We start from the raw sequence: 13,994 nt of genomic DNA on the forward strand, positions 1-13,994 counted from the left end.
TGGGTGTTAGTTTCTGAGTGCTCAAGTGCGGGTCTGTTTTTTTTTCGATTCGTTAAAAAAAGCAGCAAAAAAATAGACCTGCTTTTTCCAGTCGACTTTGGATAACCATGCACGGATCAGTGAGATCTGTGCATGGATATCTATGGGAAAGGGTCTGTTTAGTGTAAAAACTGGAAAAAAAAATAGCGTGGGGTCCCCCCTCCTAAGCATAACCAGCCTTGGGCTCTTTGAGCCGGTCCTGGTTGAAAAAATATGGGGGGAAAAATGACAGGGGTTCCCCCATATTTAATCAACCAGCACCGGGCTCTGCGCCTGGTCCTGGTTCCAAAAATACGGGGGACAAAAAGCGTAGGGGTCCCCCATATTTTTGAAACCAGCACCGGGCTCCACTAGCCAGGTACATAATGCCACAGCCAGGGGACACTTTTATACTGGTCCCTGTGGCCCTGGCATTACATACCCAACTAGTCACCCCTGGCCGGGGTACCCTGGAGGAGTGGGAACCCCTTAAATCAAGGGGTCCCCCCCCTCCAGCCACCCAAGGGCCAGGGGTGAAGCCCGAGGCTGTCCCCCCCATCCAAGGGCGGTGGATTGGGGGCTGATAGCCTTTTGAAAAAATGTGAATATTGTTTTTAGTAGCAGTACTACAAGTCCCAGCAAGCCTCCCCCGCAAGCTGGTACTTGGAGAACCACAAGTGCCAGCATGCGGTGGAAAACCGGGCCCGCTGGTACCTGTAGTACTACTACTAAAAAAATACCCCCAAAAAAACAGGACACGCACACCATGAAAGTAAAAGTTTATTACATACATGCACACCTCCATACACACATACTTACCTATGTTCCCACGAGGCTCGGTCCTCTTCTCCATGTAGAATCCTTGGGGTACCTGTGAAAAAAATTATACTCACATAATCCAGTGTAGAATCAGACCTTTGTATAATCAATGTACTTGGCAAAATAATAAAACGGAAACCCGACCACGCACTGAAAGGGGTCCCATGTTTACACATGGGACCCCTTTCCCCGACTGCCAGGACCCCCCCTGACTCCTGTCAATGAGGGTTCCTTCAGCCAATCAGGGAGTGCCACGTCGTGGCACTCTCTTGATTGGCTGTGTGCTCCTGTAGTGTCTGTCAGGCAGCACACGGCACAGATACAATGTAGCGCCTATGCGCTCCATTGTAGCCAATGGTGGGAACTTTGCGGTCAGCGGTTGACCGAAAGTAACCTCACCGCTGACCGCAAAGTTCCCACCATTGGCTACAATGGAGCGCATAGGCGCTACATTGTATCTGTGCCGTGTGCTGCCTGACAGACACTACAGGAGCACACAGCCAATCAGGAGAGTGCCACGACGTGGCGCTTCCTGATTGGCTGAAGGGACCCTCTTTGACAGGAGTCAGGGGGGGTCCTGGCAGTCGGGGAAAGGGGTCCCATGTGTAAACATGGGACCCCTTTCAGTGCGTGGTTGGGTTTCCGTTTTATTATTTTGCCAAGTACGTGGATTATACAAAGGTCTGATTCTACACTGGATTATGTGAGTATAATTTTTTTCACAGGTACCCCAAGGATTCTACATGGAGAAGAGGACCGAGCCTCGTGGGAACATAGGTAAGTATGTGTGTATGGAGGTGTGCATGTATGTAATAAACTTATACTTTCACGGTGTGTTTGTCCTTTTTTTGGGGGGTATTTTTTTAGTAGTAGTACTACAGGTACCAGCGGGCCCGGTTTTCCACCGCATGCTGGTACTTGTGGTTCTCCAAGTACCAGCTTGCGGGGGAGGCTTGCTGGGACTTGTAGTACTGCTACTAAAAACAATATTCACATTTTTTCAAAAGGCTATCAGCCCCCCATCCGCCGCCCTTGGATGGGGGGGACAGCCTCGGCTTCACCCCTGGCCCTTGGGTGGCTGGAGGGGGGGACACCTTGATTTAAGGGGTTCCCACTCCTCCAGGGTACCCCGGCCAGGGGTGACTAGTTGGGTATGTAATGCCAGAGCCGCAGGGACCAGTATAAAAGTGTCCCCCGGCTGTGGCATTACGTACCTGGCTAGTGGAGCCCGGTGCTGGTTCCTAAAATACGGGGGACCCCTACGCTTTTTGTCCCCCGTATTTTTGGAACCAGGACCAGGCGCAGAGCCCGGTGCTGGTTGATTAAATATGGGGGAACCCCTGTCATTTTTTCCCCCATATTTTTTCAACCAGGACCGGCTCAAAGAGCCCGAGGCTGGTTGTGCTTAGAAGGGGGGACCCCACGCAATTTTTTCAGATTTTTTAAGACTTTAATCAACTTTTTAAGGTACACAATGAAGCCCTGCAGGGATCTCACAGATCCGGCCGGGATTCCTTGTGTTTTGTCAGGCAGTGTTTTACTCATCACTCCCGTAAAACACTGCCTGATATTACGAATCACATCGACATCGGAAAAAACGATTGTGCAAAACTCGGCAGCTTAGTGAATGATCGTATCAGGATTCAAAAAGTTGCAGTAAAATGCACCCGATACCATTCGAGTTCAAACACCCTTCAAAACGGCCAAAACACGAATCTTTGTAAATATACCCCTATGTGTGCGGTTATCTGGAGGTTGCAGAGATGAAGATAAGACACATATCTAAAATACATTCACATAAACATTTTGGGTAGGGCTGATGTCTTTTCCGGATGGATGTATCTGGGCAGAAAAACGGGTGAAAGAAACAGGCCATGAAATGCATTTGCAATCCTTATCATAACACTGTCTCTATGGATGGGTCATAAATTAAATCTGCTGCTATAACAGCGCCCTCGCTCCTTAGACTCATCAACTTTGTGCCGTGCTTGCGCCGCGTCAGAATTCGAACACACCTAAATATCGAACCAATAATTATGACGACTCCCAGGATACAAAGGAGAAGCTTCCCTACCCTCATAATAACATTTTGAGCCCATTCTCCTAAACCTGAGAACCAATTTCGTGGGTTCAACCATGAGACCCAGCCGGTCAGTTCATTACTCACAGTCGCTAAGGTAAGGTTGTGCTTCCTCCTGAACTCCCACTTCAACTGCAAGATATTGTCCATCTTTTGATCGATGATCTCCGTGGGGTCGTCAGTGCTGTTTGTAATATACATACAGCACTTCACCCCATATTAGGTTGCCAGAGTAACACAGTACCCACCTGTCACGGCTGTGATATAATTAAGGGCCATCCTGTGCTAAATCAGTTCCTTCTTGTAAGCTTGTAACTCCCTTCCCGTATACCTGAAGGCGTCGTCATACATCTCAGTGATATTATCTATCAAGTTCGCTAGCGCATGGATATACCTATAATTTATCATTCCTCTGGCAGTACGGGTGATGTCTAATGCGAGAAGAAATTGAATCCCGGTGGATTCGTTGATCAAATCAGAGGCTGCGTGCTCTGTCCTATCTATGAGGTGTCTCTTGATGATGTGTTCATAGTGAGTATGAGTATAAGGGAGCCTGAGCACTGCGGTGAACGTCTTTCATCTTATCATGGGTTATGGTCATGACCTCTGGCAGTACTCTCCCAATATAACACAATCCCTCTGAGCTCGGGGCAAGCCACTTATACGCCTTCCTCCCACATATGAAATATGCATCATCTGGGAGAACATAGGGGACAAAATATAACATCACCATATTACAAACTTAACAAGTGAAGAAACCAATCCCTAGTTCTCCCATCTGCTCAGTACAAGTATCGGGCTGGATGATATGAGCACAATACCCTGGCAATACTTTTCCAACCCACATGGTCTTGCTTCCACGAGTATACCTATACCGAAAATACCTCCCACTGTTGGCTATTTGGCGTACAAGTTCAGAGTCTATGGGTATCCTATCAGCTCTGTGTGAAAAGGTAATTGTCTGGTTATTCCACGTCACTTCCCAATTTCCCGGTTTTCGGTAATTGGAAATATTAAAACACAATAAGGACCTTTCTACATGATACTGTTGGAGCTTCAAACTAGGGGACCTAGAAATATTGAATTTCTTGTCCACCGGTCTCCCACCCTGTAATTCGAGTACCTCATCTATTGCTAAAGGGTACGGTACTAATCCTGACTTGCTCTGACCTTGAGGTACCTGTGAGCACACCCAGCATTCTGTCTGGTTTAAGACCTTACCCACTAGTGAGTGGTAATCACTCAACGGATGACGGTCCATGTCGATATTAAGGTTGGACTGACATCTCTGGATGCACCCATCCTCAACTATATTCTCACAATTCCTACAAATACAATATTCATCAGACAATAACCCCTCACAGTGCCTCCGAGCTCCCTGACTACCAGAGCGCTTACTGATGCCAGCCTTTACTAAAGTGATGCGCTGATCCTGAGATCCTACAAATTCATACTTGCCATCAGAACCCATTTCAGATCCCTGCTCGACCTCTCTGGGACCCTCACCAAAACAAACTGTCCTTATCAAAACCAGAATTACTAACAGAACCCGAAACGCAGTCTCTTGTGATCGATCCATTTCGTTAGGGGAAAGGAGGAAAATAAGAAGGAGAAAAGAAAGGAAAAATGCAGGGGGAGGTGAAAAAAGAAAATGGTGCGACAACCGTTATAGCTATTGTTACTCTCTGTGCTCAGATGCCTTTCAACAGTCCTGCCTCTCAACTTTCCCGGAACAGACACTCCAGTGATACGAGATCCTCTACACTCTGCTCTTTGTCACGAGTTCTCTCCGGGTCAGCGACGTTCTTGCAGTGGAACGAGTGGATCCAAGTCTCTCTTTCGGCGACCTTCAATGCTGTTGTGCTGGTTAACAAGACTTGATATGGTCCTTCCCACCTGTCTATGAGGCAACCTGAGCATAAGAAATTTCGAATCATCACATAATCCCCAGGTTCAATGTCATGACAATTACTGTTCGGTAGGTCAGGAATCACCAGCTTTAAATTTCTTTGTTGATTTCTCAGCTGCTGGCTCATCCCAACCAAATATTTCACAGTCACTTCATTATTACATTTCAAATCATCCTGGGGGTCTATCATTACATGAGGTTGTCGACCAAAAAGAATTTCAAAGGGTGATAGGTTAAGGGGAGACCTGGGAGTGGTTCTGATGCTGTACAACACTAGTGGCAAAGCTTCTGGCCACGACAATCCAGTTTCAGCCATTAATTTGCTCAGCTTGTTCTTAATAGTGCTATTCACTCTCTCCACCTTTGCACTCGCTTGTGGATGGTACGGAGTATGCAGCTTACTATTAATTCCCATCAGCTTGCACATGACCTGAAAGACTTCACCTGTAAAATGGGTACCCCTATCACTTTCAATTATTCTAGGGATACCATATCTACAAACAAATTCCTGCACAATTTTCTTTGCAGTGAACGTAGCAGTATTTGTGGCAGCATGGAACGCTTCTACCCAGTTGGAAAATACATCAATACAAACTAACACATATTTTAAATTCCTACAGGGTGGTAACTGTATGAAATCGATTTGTATTACCTGAAAAGGTCCGTCTGTCGGAAGGATATGGGATGGTTCTGTTGGTATTGACTTTCCAATATTCTTCCTCAAGCAGGTAAAACATGTAATTGCTCTCTTACCTGCATGAGAAGAGAATCCTGGCGCACACCAGTAGGCTCTCACCAGCTTACACATACCCTCTTTACCCAGATGAGTCAGACCGTGTGCCGCCTCAGCTAGGCTTGGAAGATATGCTCTGGGGGCCAATGGCTTACCTTGTCCACCTGTCCACAGTCCTGAGGATTCCTGGCCATATCCCTTTGACCTCCAGACTGCCTTTTCCTGTAAAGAACACAAATCTTGCATTTCAGTTGATGTGTGTTGATCGTGTTAAATGTCATCAGTGGTGTGATGTTCGTTTGTATGGGGGTGCTGGCTGCTGATTTAGCAGCTTCGTCTGCCCGGCTGTTACCAAGTGAAATTGGGTCTTGGTTGTAAGTATGTGCTTTGCACTTGATAACAGCCACTCTGTCTGGTTCCTGTATCGCTGTTAGAAGCCTTTTTATGTGGGACGCATGCGCTACAGGTGTGCCAGCTGCCGTCATGAAATTTCTGAGGCGCCATAGGGCCCCAAAATTATGCACCACTCCAAAGGCATACCTAGAATCTGTGTATATATTAGCTGACTTACCCTTGGCCAATTCACACGCTCTGGTTAGGGCGACCAACTCAGCAACTTGTGCTGAGTGCGGTGGGCCCAGGGGTTCAGCTTCTATGATACCTCTGTCATCTACAACTGCATATCCAGTACACAGGTCTCCTGAGTCCGTCTGTCTGTGGCAACTACCGTCAGTGTAGAAGGTAAAGTCTACTCCTTCCAGTGGGTTGTCACTGATGTCAGGCCTCGCAGTGAAAGTCTGATTCAGGTATTCCATACAATCATGCTTATCAGTGTCTACACTAAATCCTCCTTCACCATCATTCTCATCCTCCACCCTTTGTGCCTGTCCAGGCACACTTGGCAAGTAAGTTGCAGGATTTAGTGAGCTGCATCTCTTAATGGTGATGTTTACAGGGGCCATCAGTGATAATTCCCACTTTGTAAACCGAGCAGATGAGACATGTCTGGTTTGGGCGGAGTTCAGTAAGGCTGATACTGCATGAGGTGTATGGATGGTCAGGTTGTGTCCTAACACTACGTCCTCGCTTTTACGTACTAGCGAAGCTATCACTGCAACACTTCGCAAGCATGTGGGGAGAGACCGCGCTACGGTGTCCAACTGTGCACTGTAGTAAGCTACCGGCCTGCTGGCATCACCATGCCGCGCAGCCTGCACTTTCTGTACCGTATAATTCAAAGGGCTTCTCATAATCTGGCATACCTAATGCAGGTGCCTGTGATAGGCACTGTTTGAGTCTCTCAAATGCCAGTTCGGACTCATCTGTGTGTGAGACCCGTTCTGGTTTGTTCGAAGAGACCATTTCTTGCAAAGGTAAAGCCAGTATAGAGAACCCTGGAATCCAGTTTCGACAGTACCCACACATTCCAAGGAAAGTGCGGATCTGTTGCTGCGTCTGTGGCAGAGTCATGTCGCAAATCGCCTGTATTCTATCAGCGGTGAGGTGTCTAAATCCTTGAGTCAAGCAATGTCCCAAATATTTTACCCTGGTCTGGCACAACTGCAATTTATCCTTTGAAACCTTGTGTCCCGTTTGGGAAAGATTAAACAGAAGCTGTTTCGTGTCTTTCAAGGACGATTCGAGTGAGTCAGAACACAACAATAAGTCATCGACATACTGTATTAGCACTGATCCACTCTCAGGTTGAATGGATTGTAAACAGTCATGCAACGCCTGGGAGAAAATACTCGGGCTGTCAATGAAACCTTGGGGAAGACGAGTCCAGGTGTACTGTACTCCCCTGTATGTAAAAGCAAAAAGATACTGGCTGTCAGGGTGCAGAGGGACAGAAAAGAAGGCAGAACAGAGGTCGATGACAGTGAAGAATTTTGCAGTAGAGGGAATTTGCATGAGGATGACAGCTGGATTAGGCACTACGGGGAATTGGCTCTCAACTATCTTGTTTATCCCCCTTAGATCCTGCACTAGCCTGTAACCCCTCCCCCCCACTCTTTTTCACAGGGAAGATGGGACTATTGGCAGTGCTGGACGTCCTGACTAGGATGCCCTGTTGTAGCAACCGCTCTATGACGGGGTACACTCCTAATTCTATCTCTGGCTTCAGAGGATACTGAGGGATTTTTGGAGCTATCCTACCATCTTTTACTTGCACTACTACTGGAGCTACATTCGCCATCAATCCAGTGTCTTGTCCATCTTTGGTCCAAAGGGAACTCGGTATTTGTGAGATCATTTCCTCTACCTTTGATGGACACTTGTCTATAAAAGTAGAATGCGACATTAGCCTTTGAGGGGTGTCTAATATATCTTGTACTTCTTGAGCGTGGTTCCCAGGTATATCCAAGAAGACACCCTCAGGAGTACAGTATATGACACACCGCATTTTACACAATAAATCTCTCCCGAGTAGATTAGTTGGAGCCGATGCAGCCAACAGGAAAGAATGTTTGGTTTGCAAGGGCCCTATCATAATCTCTGCAGGTCTACTCAAAGGGTATTGTTGTACAGTTCCTGTTACTCCCATTGCCGAAATTGTTTTACCCGTGGTTTTTATTCCTACTGTCGAATTTAACACTGACCTGGCCGCCCCTGTATCTACAAGAAAAGGTAATGGTACACCAGCTACATCAACCATGACCTCAGGTTCACTTCCAAGGCTAGCAATCAACTTCACTGGCTGCAGACTACAGGTGTGGCCCAACCCCTATTGTGTGGTGAGACCCTCCCGCAGCGCATTGGCAGCTACAATATGTGAGGGGGGTAGCTGAGAATTTTCGGTGGATACCTCCTTGTTTCCCCTGTATGTGGCTCATAATTTTCTCCTAGGTGGTCCCTGATCCCAATTATGTGCATTGTAGTGTGGTTCATATCCTGGTCTAGGGGGTCGGTATACATTATGTGTACCTTTATGCCTACAGTCCCTTGCAAAATGTCCTACCTTGTGACAAGTATAGCATGTTACTACACGTGACTTACCATCAGGGGTCTGGGGTTTCGGCTGATATGGCTTTTTTGTAAGTGCTTCTATACTTACTGTCATCAGCCTTTCCCCCTGTAACTCCCTGTGCTTAATGATGTTCCTATCATGCTCGACAGCGGACTCTCTCAATGCAGCCACCGAGATACCTCTCCAGTTTGGTAGAGAGGTCTGTACCCTTGTTCTTAATGCCTCCTTTAACCTGTCCATTAATACAGTAACAGCTACCTCCCTGTGATGCACATTATCTTTTATGTCCTCGATCCCAGTGTATCTAGACATTTCCTGCAGTGCTCGATGGAAATATTTGGATGCCGTTTCACCTTCCTTTTGTCTTATGGAAAAGATTTTATTCCATTTGACAACAGTAGGGAAATATACTCCTAATTGCAGATTGATTTGCCGTACATTCTCCTGATTGTATTCATCAGTGAGAGGTACTTCTGCGTCTAACTTACAATCGGTTATGAATTTTGCGGGGTCAATATTTGAGGGTAAACATACCCGTAGCACTATTCGCCAATCTTTGTTCGTGGGTTCGTTGGCATTACCTAACTCTTTAATGAACCTCTGGCATGCGACTAGATCTTTTCTGGGATCGTGAAATTCTAACATAATTGACCTTAACTCTGCCCGGGACCAAGGACAATGCATGGCAATGTTCCTGATGGGAGTGACTCCCTGAGCGTCAGTCTTCCCATTGGGGACTGCAATCACCCTGACAGGATTTAATTCAATTACATCATTCTGGTTTTATTCTACAATGTGAGGTGCTATTGTTTCTGCATAATGTACGGTACCGTACTTACCTGTGGACACGACCTCACTTATCCCTCCGCTAGGGGGCCTGACTACTGCTCTTGTTGGTTGAGCCGTGCCCACCTGAGTGTCTTGTATGGTGGCTGCTAGAGAGAGTGCCGATATCATGCTGGGCTCATCTACCTGCTCGCAATCCTGGGGAAAACTTAAAATGGGATACAACTGGCAAGGGTTAGCGTTAGTACATTTATCAATTACTCTCCTATCCTGTACCAATGTACCATTGTCTGTAGCCACTTTCTCCCCCACAATATATTGTGGTGGTGGTTCGGTCGCCATTGTTTTCCCGCTAGGTTTGGAACCTGCTGCTCGAGCTAATTCCCTTTGCATATCCCCCTCCTGTTGCCATAAATTTAAACAATCTGTATGTCTAATCCTTTGTTTCTTGGATTTTATCAGACATATCCTTATCCTTAAGTTCTGTAATACCTCTGGTTCAAAGCTGCCCACCCTAGGGAATGGTTCCCTATCTTTGTTAGTCATACATACCCATTCATTGCAAAAAGCCTCCGTGTGTGAACCATACTTTTCACACATAATAAACCTTGCTGACCCTCTCGGTCGCAAATCTGACCTTTTCGGTCCCACTTCTTCAGCCTGAACCTTGGCTACTGAACGCCCACTGCTTGTGCAATTGGATCCCATCGCGGACTTTTTGCCAATAAACGCAATCCCCAATGCACACCGCAGATAAACGGTGAAAGACACCTAGCGCTTTCACTCGCTCCTTCTCCACTCAGTACCACGACTCACTCCAATAGTGAACATCGCGTTCCCAGCTAGGCCCTATCTGATTTCTATTTACTGGAAGTGTTTAGGAGTGACTTACCTATTCCAGTAAATATACACCGCTGGAGATTTTTCTGAGAGAGACCAGCGAAAACTCCCTATAACCTTATACACAAATCACACTTGCGTATGCTCTATACAGCGCTAATGGTACCGTGATTTTACGCAAAAGCTCGTAAAGGGGTATCCAGTTGCGCTATATATATCGCACCCACAAATGCGTGGTCCAATCGCACAGCATATAGGTACTTGTTACCTATCTGCCGTACAACCACGGGTCGATGTACAAACTGTGACCCTCAGCCCGCAGCGTAATACAAAAACCTTTTAATTTCAATACTTCGCACTACTATGCACTATCACGCTCCTCTGCAAATCACCTCACGATTTGCGTATTTCAATCTATATTAACGCGAGTCAGCCGCCTCACGCCACCAAGCCTCTACTTACTTGATATACCACGGGACCCGATTTCCGGAGTTCAATACGTTCACTCTTGCGTTCGCTCACTCAAATATACTTTGTTTTTCTGTACAGAAAATTTGGATTCATTCAGGTTGGCAGCTTTACCCCCAGAGGCAATTTAAATAAAAATTATTTATACTAAATTTTGTTTTTATACTAAATTTTTTTAGAAATTGGGTAGTTTTGTGCTATTGTAGCGTGGCTACTGTCCCACCTTTAAACTAAACAAACTATTGTGTAATTTGTACTTAGCGCCCGTACTCTTACGCAATTTGCATAAACACGCGACCGTGCGTGTCTCTTACGCCGCGTGTGCAGTTCTGTATTATGTCCGAGACACGTGTACAAAACCGTACGTCCGCAATAGCACAAATCATACAACTCTATAAATGTGAGCAATAAAACTACTATTGCCCACTAAACACAACACAGTTTCTTTCTGTATAAACCTTTACAACTAGGCCAGACTGCGTTTGTGCTTTACGCTTACTTCCTTAAATATTTATTTTAGTTTTAACTTTATAGCAACAAATATCTCCGGTTTCACACAGGTCTAAATGAATCTAGCAATCTGACTGTTATGGCAACAATGTGAGGGTATACAAAGAGTATGGGTGGTGTGTACGCTTTTGGCGCCAAAAAAAATTCACAGATTTTTAAATAGCTTTTTTTCTGTTTACCTTACGGGTTCTACCAGCATCTCTACAAACCATACAGAGCAGACGCCATCTAATCAGCAAATGAGTAGGGTTTTCAGTGTATCCATCGACCAGGAAAAGGATACGTAGGATACTTTCTGTCCACCCTTTTGCTGATAGATTAAGTCTGCTGTGACCTGTTAGGCTGTGAGTATGTGGAAAACCGGACGGAGCCCCCAATTGATAATGCTGATTTATATACAGGAATGAAAAGCTATACCTTATACACACTTTAAATACACTTTACCATGGAACCGCTGCGGCCGCTAAACTTAATACACACTCTACGCACCTTTTACACTGTTAGCGTACAGAGTCCCGTACCGTGTACGGACTTTGCGTGCAAACGACACACTGACAGTACAAAGTACACACAGCGCGTACACACCCAATGAATACACTTTAAACCTTATGCAGCAATGCAGTGCGATGCTATTACACTTTAAACCTTAGCAGGGAAAGAAAGACACAACACCAGTCTGTAGTTAAACCACTGGGTTCCGACACCACAGCGTATTATTGCTGAAAGGGGGTTACAATATAAACAATACAATACGACAGAATAATGGCTACATTCAATGGTACATACGTGATTGACCCGGTCCGGTCCTTGGTCATCTAATAGATAACTTTGTGAGTCTTGTGTCTGACCAGGCCTGCTGCAGGCTCTCTTTTATACAATTCATCCAAAACATAACACAATGGATACTGTAATCTCTTTGTCCATTGGACACAGGGATGGTCATTTACAGTACAGGAGAGGTCATAGGTCGGTTTGAATAGGTAGGCGATGTCTGTTCCAACTGCTCTTGTGGGTGGTCTCCTCTGGATTCCCACCGCATACATAATGTACAGTAAATACAGTTTATATCTATATTCTGCTCCTGCACATAACTATCCGCAGGAACATGTGATCTTTCTCAAACCAACACTGGAATGTTACTCTTAAAATACCCTTCAGCTGGATACCAAACACCACCTTATAACCTTGTTCTGTCCCCTCCTATCCTGTAAAGGTGAATCCCTTTGTTCTGTTACCATTTAAACTGCTGTTACTTTCTGGTGTGGTGCAGGGAGAATATGTGTACATTGTGCACTATTTGGATTAAATATGTAATGTGTTTTGATAGCCTTCCATGCGTTCACAATCTCTACCGTAAATACTCATACCACGCGCTAATGCGCAGGACCGCGGGAGCGACCATACGCAAATTGCGGATATGCGCACGCATGGCAGAACAAGTACACGCGCGGAGGCCATCTGTGTGTAGTTTGTACGTGATGTGTGTACTGCAATATTTTTCGACTTTGACAAAATCAGGACCATTGTTTGCAAAAATCTGCAGCCATATTTCTTTGTTGTATGTGTGACCGGATGACCTTGCTCTGCCAGACGATTTTTTGATCCCACTGACTTGGAATATAAGGGATTCCCTTTTTTTGTCAGTAATCGCCTGGTACTGACTCCACCCACTGCACTTACTTACACCCAGGCTTGTACACTGGCACCTGGAACTACTTCTCCAAGGCTATTACCTCCGGCACCTGGAACCACCTACTACCTAAACAATTTACTTACTGCTGTGCACATTGCCCAAAACCTGCATATTTGTTTTGTATATATTTTTTATTTGAGTATAGTATCTCTCGGATACTTTTAGTTGACCTTACTAACTCTCTGATGCAAACTAATTGCACTACAGATCTCCCTATTATGTGCTATGTATGACGTGTTCTGAGATGCACATGCGTGTTGGAGCTGGTACACCAGTACCTATAAAACTGGAATGTGAGTGGGAGGGCATGTGGTTAGTATACCGGCTGTCGGGATCCCGGCGTCAGGATACCGATGCAGGAATCCAGACAGCCGGTGAAAGTTTGGCAAGCACAGCGATCCCTCAAGGGGATTCGGTATACTGTCAGCTGCAGTGGCGTAAGTTTGTCCCAGTTGCCCGGAGGCAAGGAAAATATTGGTGCCCCCCATATATATATATATATATATATATATATACACACATTTGCTCCTGCATAGCAAGTCTACAGATTCTAACTATATGAAGCTACTACAAAACCGTTGCAACTAGGCGGAACTATGTAGGGGTCCAGCCACACACTACATAGATCTGCTCAGTCACTCCCAATGCTGATTATTTCTCTGACAATTAATTTGCAAATGTCATACCCAGGATTAGACCCCACAACCTATTACACTGGAAGCATGCACCTTACTGATGGAGATATCTGCTCTTGCATAGGAAGTATGAGAAATCTAACTATATGAAGTTACTTGTAATTGTCAGAGAAATAACTTCATATAGTTAGAATTCTCATGCTTCCTTTAGAGGAGCAAATAGCTTCATCAGTAAGTTGTCTGCTTCCAGTGTATCTATAATAAAGAGGGTGTGATTTGTAAGGTGTAGTGACTAGTGGGGAAGTCGGCTACGGAAGGAATACTGGCTGCTGTCAATTAACTTAATTGATTAATGTCACTGAACACATGGAGGTGCCCCCCTTCAAAGCAGGAGCCCGGCGGCAGCTGACTCCGTTGCCTCCCAGAGTTCTGCCTCTGGTCAGCAGGCATCCAGTCTGCCGGGCTTGCGTATGTATTCCAGTGGGAGCTATGGGAAAATACACAGCTTATGTTTTAATCTGGCCTCTAAACTATT

General features: G+C 45.6%; 1 protein-coding gene across 1 annotated transcript in view; it reads left to right on the forward strand.

Moving 5' to 3' along the window:
* UST (uronyl 2-sulfotransferase) overlaps positions 1–13,994 on the forward strand; it is a 641,538-nt gene that overhangs the window by 609,204 nt on the left and 18,340 nt on the right. The window lies entirely within an intron of this gene.

This window comes from Pseudophryne corroboree, chromosome 4, assembly GCF_028390025.1.
Source record: "Pseudophryne corroboree isolate aPseCor3 chromosome 4, aPseCor3.hap2, whole genome shotgun sequence".
Classification (NCBI taxonomy): domain Eukaryota; kingdom Metazoa; phylum Chordata; class Amphibia; order Anura; family Myobatrachidae; genus Pseudophryne; species Pseudophryne corroboree.